We start from the raw sequence: 17,837 nt of genomic DNA, 5'->3' as shown, positions 1-17,837 counted from the left end.
TCCTGGCTGGACGGCTCATGGCTGGCTGACGGATCTGGCTGCTCATGGCTGGCTGACGGATCTGGCTGCTCATGGCTTGCTGACGGCTCTGGACGCTCATGGCTGGTTGACGGCTCTGGCAGATCCTGTCTGGTTGGCGGCTCTGGCAGATCCTGTCTGGTTGGCGGCTCTGGCAGATCCTGTCTGGTTGGCGGCTCTGGCAGATCCTGTCTGGTTGGCGGCTCTGGCAGATCCTGTCTGGTTGGCGGCTCTGGCAGATCCTGTCTGGTTGGCGGCTCTGGCAGATCCTGTCTGGTTGGCGGCTCTGGCAGATCCTGTCTGACGAATGGCTCTAGCGGCTCCTGACTGACTAACGGCTCTGACGGCTCGGGACAGACGGGCGGCTCTAATGGCTCGGGACAGACGGATGGCTCAGACGGCACTGGGCAGACGGATGGCTCAGATGGCGCTGGGGAGACGGATGGCTCAGATGGCGCTGGGGAGACGGACGGCTCAGATGGCGCTGGGGAGACGGACGGCTCAGATGGCGCTGGGGAGACGGATGGCTTAGATGGCGCTGGGCAGACGGATGGCTCAGATGGCGCTGGGGAGACGGATGGCTCAGATGGCACTGGGCAGACGGATGGCTCTGGCCGGATGAGGCGCACTGTAGGCCTGGTGCGTGGTGCCGGAACTGGAGGCACCGGACTAAGGACACGCACCTTCAGGCTAGTGCGGGGAACAACAACAGGGTACACTGAACTCTCAAAGCGTACTATAGGCCTGGTGCGTGGTACCGGCACTGGTGGTACCGGGCTGAGGGCACGAACATCAGGGCGAGTACGGGGAGAAGGAACAGGGCATACTGGACCCTGGGGACGCACATTAGGCCTAGTGCGTGGTGCCGGAACTGGTGGTACCGGGCTGGGGACACGCATCTCAGGGCTAGTGCGGGGAGGAGGAACAGGGCATACTGGACCCTGGAGACGCACATTAGGCCTAGTGCGTGGTGCCGGAACTGGTGGTACCGGGCTGGGGACACGCATCTCAGGGCTAGTGCGGGGAGAAGGAACAGGGCATACTGGACCCTGGGGACGCACATTAGGCCTAGTGCGTGGTGCCGGAACTGGTGGTACCGGGCTGGGGACACGCATCTCAGGGCTAGTGCGGGGAGCAGCAACAGGACGCACAGGACTCTGGGAACACACAGGAAGCTTGGTGCGTGGTACCGGACTGGAGACACGCACCATAGGGCTAGTACGTGGAGGAGGAACAGGGCACACTGGACTCTCGAGGCGCACTATAGGCCTGGTGCGTGGTACCGGTACTGGTGGTACCAGGCTGAGGGCACGCACCTCAGGAAGAGTGCGGGGAGAAGGAACAGTGCGTACAGGGCTCAGGAGACGCACAGGAGGCTTCCCAACCTTACCTGGTTGTATGCTCCCCCATATCAACATCTCTCTCTCTTCGCTCTCCTCCAATAACACCAACAACTCCTCAAATGTCTCATAATCTCCCATCCTTTCACTTTCCTCCAATCTGTCCAATAACTCCTCCACATTCTCCGACTCATACCTTCGTTTAGCCAACTGCTCCTGATGGTAAGCACGGGGAACTGGCTCAATTCTCCCACTTGACCCAGCCACACTCCCCGTGTGCCCTCCCCCAAGAAATTTTTGGGGGAGCCTCTCGGGCTTCCAGCCACTCTGCCTTGATTTACGCTGCTTGGTCCCATGTTGGTGGGTAATTCTGTCACGGTCGTCTTGAGGTGAGAGAGAGGACCAAGGCGCAGCGTATGCAAAATACATCTTCCTTTATTTTACTACGAAGATGAACACGACACGAAACACTTATACAAACTATACAAAAACAACAAACAACCGTGAAGCTACAAACGAAAGTGCACACACAAGCTACTTACTTTCTACATAGACAATTACCCACAAAAAAGCTAAAGCCTATGGTTGCCTTAAATATGGCTCCCAATCAGAGACAACCATAACCAGCTGTCTCTAATTGAGACCCAATTCAGGCAACCATAGACTTTCCTGGACACCTACACTGAACACTAAACCATCCAACTATACTAAACTCCCTAAACAATACAAAAACACACAAACTTCCCCATGTCACACCCTGACCTAACTAAAATAATAATGAAAACAAAGATAACTAAGGCCAGGGTGTGACAGGGGCACCACAAAATAATATTTATAGAGCAGTTATCTTCCGAATAAACTCTTAAAGACCTAGTAATATTTTACATCAATAGCAGTCAATATTAATCGTCACCTTATTTCAGTCTCATCTGAAAGTTGTAAATTCTTGGTTATCTTCACGAACCCTGGCTAACAAGTTGAATCAGCAATACAAAATTGGGTTGAATTATATATTTACTAAATACCTAACTAATCACACAGAATTACATATACACAGAATGAATCATACCTTGATTACAAATTATGTCATAAAGGAAAACGTCCCTAGCGGACGGAACAGATATGACAGCTGGTTACACAAAGAAAAGTGGGTTGGGTTTGAGTGAAAGAGCAGGAAGACTGAAGAACAAAGGGAGAAGCGATGTCTCTATCGGGCCGTAGGCAGCTACTCTATCGTAAATAAAGAATCTTATGCATTCTAAATTACCGCACATTTGGAAAAGGAAAATGCAATAAATATTTACTCTGAGCTGCGCTTCGGTAGGTTGGTCGTAGATGCTGGTCGTGTTGGCCAACAGAGATCTTCCTGTCCTCGGAAGAATGTCTCTGGTGGTAAATTGGATACGTTGTAGTAACGTCGTTTTGTGGTAGACGGGATACTCTGTCTGTTCTTTCCTAGCCCACGTTTGCAGCTGCTGTTGCTAACTCAACGGCTATGAGGTATCACTTCTGTAGTGAATAAGAGTTCAAAGTTCATACCATTCGCAACCAAAGCTCACGCTGAAGTTGGCTTCGTTCTGTAGTTATTATGTGAACCCTTCTGACATCGGATCGTCATCCTAATGTACCCGGAACAGGAAGTTATATTGTCATTAAGGCTTTATATAGGAAGGGAGAGGAGGGGGTGTTTCATAGTTTATAACCAATGTCTCTTCACGTGGGCGGGCCACTGAGTCGGGCCTAATTCACTGCTGAAAACCCAATTCTCACATTTTAGAAGCTAAAATCACATTTCATCCCCTCACAAATAATTTCATATTCAAACATTTAAATTGCACAACAATTCCATGTGAATCTGATAACTATAATGTGTAGACTTTCCACTGTACAAGTTATGTCATCCTATCATTGATGAGAATGTCTCAGATGACAACCGAACTGACATCATATTCATTAAGTACCAACACATATGTTCAACTGGTTGGATTACCAAAATATGGTTAATTTCCCCCCACCTTCTGATGTTCCCAGAATCTCTATGTTAACCAAGGGATTTTCAATAGTCACATCAGTAGGGTAGAGAGAGGAAAAAAGGGGGGAGAGGTATTTATGACGGTCATAAACCTACTCCCAGGCCAGCGTCATGACACTAACTAACGCGTGGGAGAAATGATTGTAGCACTGTCTGTAGCCACTGAGGTCGGGATATTGAAGATATCAGTAATGGATTATATATTTATTTTGTTGACATTTCATTTACAGAAACATGGAGTTTCATTAGTCAATATCTTCATGTGGAGCTAATACATTGCTATTTCTTTTTTTTACAAGGAACAGCTTTGAATGAAATCTTGTTTTGGTAATATAATTTCTACTTTTCTTTGTTAAGTTGAGTAGCCTGACTTATATGCTACTTTTTTTGCATAATTTCTTTGAACCATACATTTTTCAATTCATAATCGATCCAGGGGGCTCTAACAGTTCTCACAGCTGGTGCATGCTTGTCAACAATTGGCAAGTATAAGTGCTGCATCAGGATTCTCCTCATTATACATATCAGACCAACATACATTTTTGACGTCTTCAACAGAAGAGTCCTGAGAAAAGTCTCCACTATAAAGGATATCATCCTGCTTGATTAGCGAGTACCGCTCCCCCCCGATTTGACCCATACCTGACGCGAACGCGGGACCTCTGCCTCAGTAACACATGTGACCGTCCTCCCTTAAGTGTCTTAGCCGATGGCGCCATCTCAAAAACTAGCTGCTTCTGGTTGTAGGGCACATGGCTCTCCTCTGTTTGCCTCCATCATCTTCGTCTTCACTCTCCTCTCCCTCCTGAGGTGCTCCTGTCCCCATGTTGTTTTCTCTCAAAAGGAGCACTCAAGCTCAGCTTCCACTCACATAAAGGACACTCTGCCGCCACCCTGTGGTAAAGTGTGGAGTTGCATGGTTGTGAACTTAAAATAGCGCAGTTGAGATACTAGCACAAAAGCTCAAATAAATCACTAAATACGTATATAGAATATCGGCAGATACAAATATTAAACAACACAATGTATATGCCAACTATTTTATGCTACCAGGAGCCTGTCTATGACTACCTGAGAATGCAGTTTGTGCAGGAAAGTCATCACAGCTAACATGCACACACTAGGCCTTGAGTGTGCATCAGCAACCACAGTACTTCTTGAAGCCAGATACGCGGGTCCTTTCACGCGACGTCCAGCTCAGACAAGAATACTGGTTTCGGAACCAGTGTAACGGATGTTATCGTACAGTCTACTGGTGAGGCCTGAACACACATGCACATGCATCATACCCTCTTCTCTTTCACACACACTCTTCTCTCTCATCCCTCTCTTTAATCCATCTCTCTCTCACACGCCCTCTCTCTGTTGGCTCTCCTTTAAATTGACTCTCGATATAGGACTCGTTTTACTGTGGATATAGGTACTTTTTTACCTGTTTCCTTCAGCATCTTCACAAGGTCCTTTGCTGTTGTTCTGGGATTGATTTGCACTTTTCACACCAAAGTACGTTCATCTCTAGGAGACAGAACGCATATCCTTCCTGAGCGGTATGACGGCTGTGGTGTTTATACTTGCGTACTATTGTTTGTACAGATGAACGTGGTACCTTCAGGCGTTTGGAAATTGCTCCCAAGGATGAACCAGACTTGTGGAGGTCTACAATTTTTTTTCTGAAGTCTTGGCTGATTTCTTTTGATTTTCCAGGATGTCAAGCAAAGAGGCACTGAGTTTGAAGGTAGGCCTTGAAATACATCCGCAGGTACACCTCCAATTGACTCAAATTATGTCAATTAGCCTATCAGAAGCTCCTAAAGCATGACATAATTTTCTGAAATTTTCCAAGCTGTTTAAAGGCACAGTCAACTTAGTGTATGTAATCGTATGACCCACTGGAATTGTGATACGGTGAATAAGTGAAATAATCTGTCTGTAAACAATTGTTGGAAAAATTACTTGTGACATGCACGAAGTAGATGTCCTAACCGACTTGCCAAAACTATAGTTTGTTGACAAGAAATGTGTGGAGTGGTTGAAAAATGAGTTTTAATGACTTCAATCTAAGTGTATGTAAACTTCCGACTTCAACTGTAAGTATATGTTTGCAATTGCATGTACTTTTGATTCTTAAGTATATTTAAAAGCAAATACTTTTAGACTTTTACTCAAGTAGTATTTTACTGGGTGACTCACTTTTACTTGAGTCATTTTCTATTAAGGTGTCTTTACTTTTACTGAAGTATGACAATTGGGTTATTTATCCACCCCTGGTATTATACAGTCTTCCTACTACTATAATGAACTGGTCTGCTGAGTCTGCCTCTACACTTGACATTGTGAACGGTATTTCTTTACTGCTCCGCTAGAATGAAAATTGGAATGATATGATTGACCGCATATGACCTTGTAAATGTATGCATTGTTCCTTAAGGCTAGCCACATCAGTTTCGAGCTTGTTAACCATGGTTTGTGGTGTAGTCGTGTCGTCCGAGCATGATGACAAGCCTTGTTCCATGTCAGAGACGGTTTTCTTAACTGTATCCAGTTCAGTACGAACCATTGCTGTATGCTTTGCGAGTTCATTCTTTTCAAAAAAGTAAAGTGTTAATTTGATAGAAACAATCCACTCATATACAAATGCATTTAAATTTGTTGTTCACATCATTTTGCATTGATTGTCAAACAAACCTCAAAACGAGTGCACATTATTCTAAAAACATATGGCTGACTTTTACAACCATTGATTTGCATAAAAACTAAAATGTTGATTTGAAAGAAAGAATCAACTCATATGAAAATGCATTCAATCTGCAGAATGAATAACAAACACATAACACTGACAGAAGCATTATTTAAACAGAAATGTTTCTGATGAGGTTACTAACGGCCATCATATTTGACATTAAACCATTGAATAAGATGTTAGAGTGGGATAATTTTGTTTGGTAACACATCAGGTGGGATGTATCATTGGGGATTCATCATTCAGTATGGAGTCACTGTAGACATGGGAGTATGCCAACAACTGTCCGGAGTTGTGCCTGCCTACACTGTGATGAAAAGGTCTAACCCCTCAGTTTTCAATTTTGATGAAGAGGCCAACATCCAAGCATAAATGGGTGCAAAACTTGAGTTACCCATTTTCATAAGCTATTTGTATATGACATAACAGACCAAACCCAGTTTGTCATACATTGGGCATCTCTGTGTGTATAATGATGTGCACATATTGAGCAGTTTGTGTTCGCTTGGAAGACTGAAAGAAAAAACTGAATTACCAATTTGTTTATTTAATGTTGCCACATAAAAAAAAGTGAATTATTATTTTAATTGACTGGATAACAGGACTTAGATGTAACTCGTGCAACTTCATCAAAAGTGCTAATTCCTTCAACTCCAAAAAATGTGACAATTTAATTGCAATTCATGAATGTCCATTATGACATAAAGGTCATTCACACATACAGTATACACTCAGTAGACAGTTTATTAGGTACACCACCCCGATCACGAACATGATTCGCTCCAACAGACAGTGAGTCACGTGGTTTGCTATATAAAGTAGGCAGACAGGCATTGATGCGTTCAGTTACTCTTCGATTGAACTTTAGAATGGGCAAAACAAGTGACCGAAGCGACTTTGAGCGATCGTCGGTGCCAGTCGCGCCGGTTCCAGTATCTCAGAAAAGGCCAGGTTCCACTCTTATCAGCTAATAACAAGAAGAAGCCGCTCCAGTGGGAACGCGATCACCAACACTGGACAATTGAGGAGTGGAAATAAATCACTTGGTCCGACGAATCCCGGTTCCTGTTGCGTCATGCTGACGGCAGAGTCAGGATTTGGCGTAAGCAGCATATGAGTCCATGGCCCAGTCGTGCCTGGTGTCAACGGTACAGGCTGGTGGAGGTGGTGTAATGGTGTGTGGAATGCTTTCCTGGCACACGTTAGTTCTCTTGATACCAATTGAGCAACATTTGAACGCCTCACCTTGTCAAATCCATGCCCCAAAGACTTCAAGCTGTTCTGGAGGCAAAGGGGGGTCTGACCCGGTACTAAATGGGTGTACCTAATAAATTGGCCATTGATTGTATGTAAGACATTAGGTAAAACATGTAATGTAGTGATTCAGTAATGTCATCAGCTCACCTCCATGACAAACACCCCAAATCTGAATCTGTCCTGTTGTACAGTGTGGTTGATGGTAGCTCCCTTCTACTTAATCCCAGCCAGTCATCCTTCCCTGCCAGTTAAGGCACACTTTGAAGTACTCCGTGTCTTAAAGTGCTTTCGGAAAGTATTCAGACCCCTTGACTTTTCCCATATTTTGTTACGTTACAGCCTTATTCTAAATGTATTTATTCTTTTAAATCCTCAGCAATCTACACACAATACCCCATAATGAAATAGCAAAAACAGTTTTTTTTGAATTTTTTGCAAATGTATTAAAAATAATAAACAGAGAATTCAAACACTTTGCTATGAGATTCGAAATTGAGCTCAGGTGCATCCTGTTTCCATTAATCATCCTTGAGTTGTTTCTACAACTTGATTGGAGTCCAGCTGTGGTAAATTTAAATTGATTGGACATGATTTGGAAAGGCACACACCTGTCTATATAAGGTCCCACAGTTGACAGTGCATGTCAGACCAAAAACCAAGCCATGAAGTCGAAGGAATTGTCCATAGCGCTCTGAGACGAGGCACAGATCTGAGGAAAGGTAAACAATTCTGCAAGAATTTCTGACCAAGAACCCGATGGTCACTCTGACAGAGCTCTAGAGTTCCTCTGTGGAGATGGGAGAACCTTCCAGAAGGACAATCATCTCTGAAACAATCCACCAATCAGGCCTTTATGGTAGAGTGGCCAGACGGAAGCCACTCCTCAGTAAAAGGCACATGACAGCCCGCTTAGAGTTTGTCAAAAGGCACCATGAGAAACCAGATTCTCTGGTCTTATGAAACCAAAATTGAACTCTTTGACCTGAATGCCAAGTGTAACGTCTGGAGGAAACCTGGCAGCATCCCTACAGTGAAGCATGGTGGTGGCAGCATCATGCTGTGGGGATGTTTTTCAGTGGCAAGGACTGGGAGACTAGTCAGGATTGAACGGAGCAAAGTACAGAGAGATCCTTGATGAAAACCTGCTCCAGAGCGCTCAGGTCAGACTGGGGAGAAGGTTCACCTTCCAATAGGACAATGACCATAAGCACACAGCCAAGACAACCCAGGAGTGGCTTCGGGACAAGTCTCTGAATGTTCATAAGTGGCCCGGACTTGAACCCGATCTAACATCTCTGGAGAGACCTGAAAATAGCTGTGCAGTAACACTCCCCATCCAACCTGACAGAGCTTGAGAGGATCTGCAGAGAAGAATGGTAGAAATCCCTCAAATACAGGTGTGCCAAGCTTGTAGCGCCATACCCAAGAAGACTTGATGTAATCTGTAAGCTGTAATCGCTGCCAAAGTTGCTTCAACAAAGTACTGAGTAAGAGTCTGAATACTTATGTAAAAGTACTTTTTTTAAATTATGAATTAGAAAACATTTGTAAAAACCTGTTTTTGCTTTGCCATTATGGGGTATTGTGTGTTGATTGATGAAGGGAAACAATTATTTAATCTATTTTAGATTAAAGCTGTAACATAACAAAATGTGGAAAAAGTCAAGGGGTCTGAATAGATTCCGAATACACTGTATACAATATTCTGCCTATATGAACAAATACAATATTTCTAGCCATACTTGATTTAATGAAAAGCAGTAAACATACACATTTAATAACAGACTCATGAACACAATCACGCAATAGTAAACATGTACATTGTTTCACATTCTTTAATAACAGACTTATAAAAAACAAACAATAGCCTACAGCTCGCTTCCGATTCCATGGCACTTCACAGCTGCCCCTGGAAACTCAACCTATTGTAGCCTCATGCGGACGAAAGAGTAGCGGAGGAAGGCATTCACTGCTGCTGCAACTTAAGCAGTAAGATACACGTTGTGGCGGTACTTTATGATTTTTCAGACATTTGAAGCCGTAGTAGACTACTACAATGTGAGAGTTCCGTGGTTTTACAGGTGTGACTACAGTGTGAATCTGTAGTTCACTGCTTCCTGTACGTTGTCAGTTATCTGTAATACTGTATCCTGTGGAAACAGACATTTGTGGAAGGAACCAAAAATGTCACAACATTTCGTGAGCGGAATTTAATTGAATGCTGTAAGTTTTGTTTAATTTGTCTCATATGTGAGATATATGGTCAACTTTGTCATTTCTAGCTAATAATTTACTTATATTAGTGTGGTTGTGGTGGTTTTCGGACAACAGAGGGGGCCGTTCGCTCTAGTGGTTGCTTCAGTTCACAAGCTCTCACGCTATGTTGTCAGTCGAATGAGTGACAAGCCAGCAGCGGCTGTACTAAGAGCAACCAGATATAAACTCATTGATTTCCAAGGTGAGCGAGTTGTAAAGCACATAATAAGAAACACAAAGTTAAGAGGAGTGTAGTTATGTTATTGTTGTATTGTTTTCATAGTTAACCCTTTGACACATACAATCACGTATTTGTGATCATTGTTGAGTGGTCCCTGCGGCGTATGATCTCAAATACGTGATTGGAACTGTAGCAACCGAACGTATGACGCAACAAACGCGTCTAAACACCATTGTTGTCTGAACAGCATCTAAATATTTTTTGTACTGATGGAAAATAAAGGTCTTAAACTTTATTCCTCAATTTTACCATTGTAAAAGATAAATGCGAACTTCATCATCCAAGCATCACACGGGACACATCCACAGCCAAAATCATTCAGTAAACCAGTCTCAATAACAGGTTGCGCTGACAAAAAACTAAACATAAGTTAGCGTCCTAACAGCTAGACTAGTTTACAACGTACCACATCTCTGGTGAGCACAAAATACTAAAGTAATGTTGTTTAGAAAATAAATGTGTGTCAGCGAAGCTAACAGCAGCAACATTCTTTATGATGGCAGCCATGTTTGTTTACGTTTGCGTAAACTCCATAAGCACAGAATGTGAATTCACTATAATGCCGCATTCAAAACAACTGGGAAATCGGAAATCTCCGACTTCAGTGTATTGAAAACCACTGGGAACTCTGAAAATAATGAGCTCCGACTGGGAAAAATAGATTTGAACTGTCGTCCAACTCGGAATTACAACTCGGGGACTCTTTCTAGAGCTCTGATTTTCCGACCTGAACATCACTGATGTCATGATTTTACCTTGTATTTTTCCGATTTCCAAGTTGTTTTGAACGTGGCATAAGACACAAATAAACAAAGTCAAAGATGGCTGAGCCCATTGCCCGGAAATATCAACTTAGTTTGGCCACTTTTCAGCATATTACAAATCTGCATGAGCTTGTTATAGCGTATACACGAACCAGAGCACATGACTTGACAAGTTGTTTACAGTTTTTGACCAATCTCAAAGCAAATAAAATGTTATCGACTCACAGATCATCACCCAAATACAAGCCTACTGCCTAGCCATAGCATGAACAGGGTTGACAGATTTGGTTGAAACCATTAGTGGGGTTTGTGGGGGGTGTTCATTTCATTTGTGGGGGGTTTTCAGGTGCATGGGGAAGTAGAAATGGGGGAAGGTATCGTGGGAGGGATATGATGGAGGAAATATTACTATGATGGGTGATTTATCAATAAATGGGGGGGCAAACACAGGATAAGTTTATAAACTAAATAAAAATCAAGTTTAAATATACTGTATAGTTAGTAATACTTGAAGTTTATATAAATGTAACCACGTTTTGGAAGGAGAGCGATAACTGGTCCACCCACGTAACATTCGATGGCGCCAAAGCATAAACCTAGATAATCATGTCTAGCTCCATAGTTTACGACAACCCATTATATCTAAAACCTCGCTTCACTCATGCCACGTTCTCTGCATACAATATAGCTGATTAGACGCACGCACCATTCAATCTGATCACCTGCACAAACTACCTCACTTTGTTGCTTACATGACTTTGTCCACCACCCTGTTCTCATTATCCTCCGCCTCGACCAGGCTAAAACCTATCCAAGCCATAATACTCATCGCATTTGATGAGAAATATCTTCTTCGCTTGGTGATGAGGCAGGCATCTGTAGGCTACATGTCCAGTGGTGATAATACGTTGACATGGTGATGAAATGTAGCCACAGCTATAGCCTAGTTTTTCCAGGGGAGAATAAATTAAATTAATTTTTAAAAATGAAGAAAAGGTATTTAGGATGCCGGCCTTAGCAATGGTAGGCATATGGAATAAATGCTCATACCCCTCTCTCACTTTTTGTGTGCCACTATTGTATCAAATACATCGGATTTAGCGCCTCAGGTTTCCCGCCCTATCTCACACGTGCAGCCCCTCAGACAGGCTAATACCAAAGCCTCTTTCAGATAATACATGGAATATAGATGATAATAATAATTATACAATGATCAATAATACTATAGGTACTCACTACTACTACTATAGGAAGAAAGTTTTATAAAGCCTCATATGAATCAGACATTGCGGTATTGATACAATGTGGGGTGTAGAGAATAGTGACAAAATGCAACAATCAAATTCTAGAACAGAAGCATAGAATTCTGGTACGCCGTGCTAAAAGAACGTGGTACCAGTGACAAACTCGGTGTCACTGACATTAGAGGGGAGAGGTCTGTGCAGAATCCCACAGCAGAAAAACTGCCAGAGGTCACTATTCGGAGGGAGTCCCGTATCAGTGGGCAGATAGGGGAGGGAGGGCAGAGGGACAGGCTCTCATACACCAACCTCATGCACCAGATAAACGGGGGGCTCTGCAAGGGTCACACAGAACCAGACATCATTGAAGCAGTCATCAAAGCCATCAGCCCAGGGCTGAAGGTGAGGGATATGTTAGAGATCAAGTGTAACCTCACACTTCCAAAACTCAGAACGATCTTAAAAGGGCACTACACTGAGGAAGACACCTCTGATCTATGTCAGAAGTTGCTTAGTATCTCCCAAGAACCCAGAGAGTAGCCACCATTTCTTCAAGCAGAGTCTCAAAAACCATCAAGCGCTATGATGAAGCTGGCTCTCATGAGGACCGCCACAGGAAAGGAAGACCCAGAGTTACCTCTGCTGCAAGGGATAAATTCGTTAGAGTTACCATCCCAAATAAATGCTTCACAGAGTTCAGGTAACAGACACATACAGTATCTACATCAACTGTTCAGAAGAGACTGCGTGATTCAGGTCTTCATGGTTGAATTGCTGCAAAGAAACCACTACTAAAGGTCACCAATAAGAAGAAGATACTTGCTTGGGCCAAGAAACATGAGCAAAGGACATTAGACCGGTGGAAATCTGTCCTTTGGTCTGATGAGTGCAAATGTGAGATTTTTGGTTCCAACCTCCGTGTCGTTGTGAGATGCAGAGTAGGTGAAGGGATGATCTCCGCATGTGTAGTTTCCACCATGAAGCACAGAGAAGGAGGTGTGATGGTGTGGGGGTGCTTTGCTGGTGACACTGTCTGTGATGTATTTATAGTTCAAGGCACATTTAACCAGCATTTGTTTTTCAATAGGACAATGACCCAACACACCTCCAGGTTGTGTAAGGGCTATTTGACCAAGAAGAAGAGTGATAGAGTGCTGCATCAGATGACCTGGCCTCCACAATCACCCGACCTCTACCCAATTGAGATGGTTTGGGATGAGTTGGACTGCAGAGTGAAGGAAAAGCAGCCAACTAGTGCTCAGCATATGTGGGAACTCCTTGTTGGAAAAGCATTCCAGGTGAAGCTGGTTGAGAGAATGACAAGAGTTGTCAAAGCTATCATCAAGGCAAAGGAAGGCTACTTTGAAGAATCTAAAATATATTTTGATTTGTTTAACACTTTTTTGGTTACTACATGTTTCCACATGTGTTATTTCATAGTTTTGATGTCTTCATTATTATAGAAAATAGGTCAAAATAAAGAAAAACCCTTGAATGAGTAGGTGTGTCCAAACTTTTGACTGGTACTGTATTCCTTCACTCCAACTGCACATCACATTGAAAGACCCGACCCCTGTACATCTCTGTTCTCAAGCCAGTTCAGGATCTAATCAACAGTGGCTGTATTTGACCCTTATTTAACTAGGCACGTCAGTTAAGAACAAATTCTTATTTTCAATAACGGCCTACCGGGGAATAGTTTGTTAAAACTTCTTATGGCTGCGATCCCGTTAACGGGATCGATATGACAACAGCCTGTGAAAGTGCAGGGCTCCAAATACAAAACAACAGAAATCTCATAATTAAAATTCCTCAAACATACAAGTATCTTATACCATTTTAAAGGTAATCTTGTTGTTAATCCCACCACAGTGTCCGATTGCAAAAAGGCTTTACAGCACCACAAACGATTATGTTAGGTCACTGCCAAATCACAGAAAAACATTTTTCCAGCCAAAGACAGGAGTCACAAAAAGCAGAAATAGAGATAAAATTAATCACTAACCTTTGATGATCTTCATCAGATGACACTCATAGGACTTCATGTTACACAATACATGTATGTTTTGTTCTGTAAAGTTCATATTTATATAAAAAAATCTCAGTATACATTGGCGCGTTATGTTCAGTAGTTCCAAAAACATCCGGTGATTTTGCAGAGAGCCACATCAATTTCCAGAAATACTCATAATAAACGTTGATCAAAGATACAAGTGTTATACATAGAATTTTAGATCCACTTCTCCTTAATGCAACCGCTGTGTCAGATTTCAAAAAAGCTTTACTGAAAAAGCAAAACATGCAATAATCTGAGGTCGGCGCTCAGAGCCCAATCAAGACAAAAAGCTATCAGCCATATTGTGCAGTCAACAGAAGTGAGAAATAACATTATAAATATGCACTTACCTTTGATGATCTTCATCAGAATGCACTCCCAGGAATCCCAGTTCCACAATAAATGTTTGATTTGTTCGATAATGTCCATCATTTATGTCCAAATAGCTACTTTTGTTAGCGCGTTTGGTAAACAAATCAAAACTCACGAAGCGCGTTCACTAGTTGCAGACGAAATGTCAAAACGTTCCGTCACAGTCCGTAGAAACATGTCAAATGATGTATAGAATCAATCTTTATGATGTTTTTTAACATAACTCTTCAATAATGTTCCAACCGGAGAATTCCTTTGTTTTCAGAAAAAGCAAATGGAACGGGAGCTACCTCTCATGTGAATGCGCATGACCAGCCCGTGGCTGCTGGCAGACCTCTGACTCATTCCCCTCTCATTCAGCCCTCCTTTACAGTGGAAGCCTCAAACAAGTTTCTAAAGGCGGTTGACATCTAGTGGAAGCCTTAGGAAGTGCAACATGACCAATATCCCACTGTATCTTCAATAGTGGCTGAGTTGAAAATCGACCAAACTCAGATTTCCCACTTCCTGGTTGGATTTGTTCTCAGGTTTTTGCCTGCCATATGAGTTCTGTTATACTCACAGACATCATCCAAACAGTTTTAGAAACTTCAGAGTGTTTTCTATCCAAATCTACTAATAACATGCATATATTAGCAACTGGGACTGAGGAGCAGGCAGTTTACTCTGGGCACCTTATTCATCCAGCCTACTCAAAACTGCCCCCAGCCATAAGAAGTCTTGTCTTGTTCAGGGGCAGAACAACAGATTTTTACTTTGTCAGCTCGGGGATTCGATCTTGCAACCTTTTGGTTACTAGTCCAACACTCTAGCCACTAGGCTACCTGCCACCCCGTATCACAACATCAAAGTCACTCTACTCCTCACCCAGTATCTGTGTCAGAAAGAAAGATGGGAGTTTAAGACTGTGCTGTGACTACAGAAAACTGAACCAGAAATCAGTACCAGACAGACACCCCATCACTAGAACACAGGACATGCTAGTCAGCCTCAGTGTTAGTTCCTGGTTCTGTGTTAGACCAGGGCAAAGCTTATCACCAAGGGTTCCTTGACGAAGAAAGACACCCTTTCACTGCTTTCATCACACCCTGGGGCTTATAGTATATCAGTGGGTGAGGATTCCCTTCAGCTTGGCCTCCGCCTTGGCCGAGTTCCAGAGAAGCATGGAGGAGTGTCTGTGGGGTCTGCGAGATTCTATATGTTAGTCATATCTAGATGAAAACCTAGTTCATAGCCAGTCCTTTGATGAGCATGTCAGACACATCCAAACAGTCCTACGTCGAAACCAACAGCATGGCATCAAGCTCACTGCTAAGAAATGAGAACTGTTCAGGGACAAAAAGTAAGGTTCCTAGGGTGGATTGTGTCAAAAGGTGGTTATACCATGGATCCAGCAGAGGTGGCTCCTGTCCAGGCCTTGAAGGAGAGACATCGAGCTACAGCAGGAGAAGTCAGGCAATCGGGTTCTTATCCTACTACATGTTGTGTATATCGAGGACTTTTCATTATACGACCTGCTTGCTGCTCCTCGCCACTAACTCACCACCACTGCCTAAACCCAAAGACTTCAAAGCAAAAACAAAAGCTTCCAATGGACAGAGGAGCACCAGGATTCGTTAAACAACCTCGCCGACAGGCTGTCCAACCCTCCAGTGTTAGCCTACCCAGACTTCAACCAGCTGACGCATCACAAGTAGGACTTGGAGCGGTCCTATGACAACGTCGAGAGGGCAAGTTGAGAGTCATAGCCTATTGGTCCAGAACACTCACTCGTCCAGAGAAGAACTACAATCTGCATTCAGGCATGCTAGAGTTCTTGGCGCTGAAAGTGGGCTCTGTGAGTGTTTCAGAGACTACCTATTCCATGCTCCTTCCTTTATGGTGTATACGGACAACCCCCTCACATATGTGACCACCTCTAAGTTGAATGCAACAAGACAGAGGTGGGTTGCTGTATTGGCTGATTTCAACTTCAATGTAAAGTACAGACCTGGAAAGGCAAATGGAGATGCAGATGGCCTATCAAGGACGCCATTGGATATGTTCATGACACAGTGTACAGAGGGAGTAAGTCAGGACACTCAGTGCCACAAAGCAGGGTATCCTAATGCAGCAGGAAGAGCCTACGCCACTGTTCAGCTCTATCACGTTTCATGCCATCCAAGAGCAAGCAGAGAATGAGAGACTACTCAGCAAAGTACGGCCAATCTCCAGAGATGAAATACGGGAGGCTCAAAAGAAAAATCCGGTGATCGGAAAAGTGGAGTACAAGAAGAGAAACCAGAGACCTAGTGCAAATATCATTCATACAGAGGAGGTGAGAGCCTTGCTCAGAGAATGGGGAAAGCTAGAGATCAAACCAGACGGAACAAGAGAAGTCATTACAGATGTCAACTCGTTCATCCTCTCAGCGTCAAGGAACTGCACCAGGAAATGGGACATCTGGGCACAGAAAGAACATTGAGCTTAATCAGACCCGGTTCTACTGGCCCAAAATGCAGCATGATGTGGAACACTTTGTAACAAATGAGTGTGAGTGCCTGAGGAAGAGGAAACCAAATAGACCAGCACCCATGATGAGCATCAAAATGACTCATCTGTTTGAGTTAGTTTCTGTAGACATCCTTCACCTGGAGACGTGCAAAGGAGGTTATGAGTACATACAGTTGAAGTCGGAAGTTTACATGCACTTAGGTTGGAGTCATTAAAACTCTTTTTTCAACCACTCCACAAATTTCTTGTTAACAAACTATAGTTTTGGCAAGTCAGTTAGGACATCTACTTTGTGCATGACACAAGTAATTTTCCTACAATTGTTTACAGACAGATTAATTCACTTATAATTCACTGTATCACAATGCCAGTTGGTCAGAAGTTTACATACACTAAGTTGACTGTGCCTTTAAACAGCTTGGAAAATTCCAGAAAACGATGTCATGGATTTAGAAGCTGCTGATAATAAGCCTAATTGACATAATTTGAGTCAATTGGAGGTGTACCTGTGGATGTATTTAAAGGCCTACCTTCAAACTCAGTGCCGCTTTGCTTGACATCATGGGAAAATCAAAAGAAATCAGCCAAGACCTCAGACAAAATATTGTAGACCTCCACAAGTCTGGTTCATCCTTGGTAGCAATTTCCAAATGCCTGAAGGTACCACATTAATCTGTACGAACAATAGTACGCAAGTATAAACACCATGGGACCACGCAGCAGTCATACCGCTCAGGAAGGAAACGCGTTCTGTCTCCTAGAGATTAAGGTACTTTGGTGCGAAAATTGCAAATCAATCCTAGAACAACAGTGAAGGACCTTGTGAAGATGCTGGAGGAAACAGGTACAAAAGTATCTGTATCCACAGTAAAACGAGTCTTATATCGACATAACCTGAAAGGCCGCTCAGCAAGGAAGCCACTGCTCCAAATCCGCCATAGAAAAATCCAGACTACAGTTTGCAACTGCACATGGGGACAAAGATCGTATTTTTTGGAGAAATGTCCTCTTGTCTGATGAAACAAAA

The 17,837-nt window shown here is 43.2% G+C and overlaps 1 long non-coding RNA gene across 2 annotated transcripts; it reads left to right on the top strand.

Annotated features, from left to right (window-relative positions):
• Positions 1–9,335: 9,335 nt before the first annotated feature.
• On the top strand, positions 9,336–13,402 carry LOC139530315 (uncharacterized). 2 transcript variants are annotated; one of them, XR_011666005.1, is made up of 2 exons: positions 9,336–9,610; positions 12,977–13,402. It is a non-coding gene; the product is annotated as an uncharacterized lncRNA (long non-coding RNA). The 2 variants fall into 2 exon arrangements; XR_011666004.1 differs by having other exon boundaries at positions 9,548–9,845.
• The last annotated feature ends 4,435 nt before the right edge of the window (positions 13,403–17,837 follow it).

The sequence above is a fragment of the Salvelinus alpinus genome, chromosome 9, assembly GCF_045679555.1.
Source record: "Salvelinus alpinus chromosome 9, SLU_Salpinus.1, whole genome shotgun sequence".
Taxonomy (NCBI): Eukaryota; Metazoa; Chordata; class Actinopteri; order Salmoniformes; family Salmonidae; genus Salvelinus; species Salvelinus alpinus.
The sequence above is the reverse complement of the archived record's forward strand: the minus strand, read 5'-3'. Positions and strand labels throughout refer to the sequence as shown.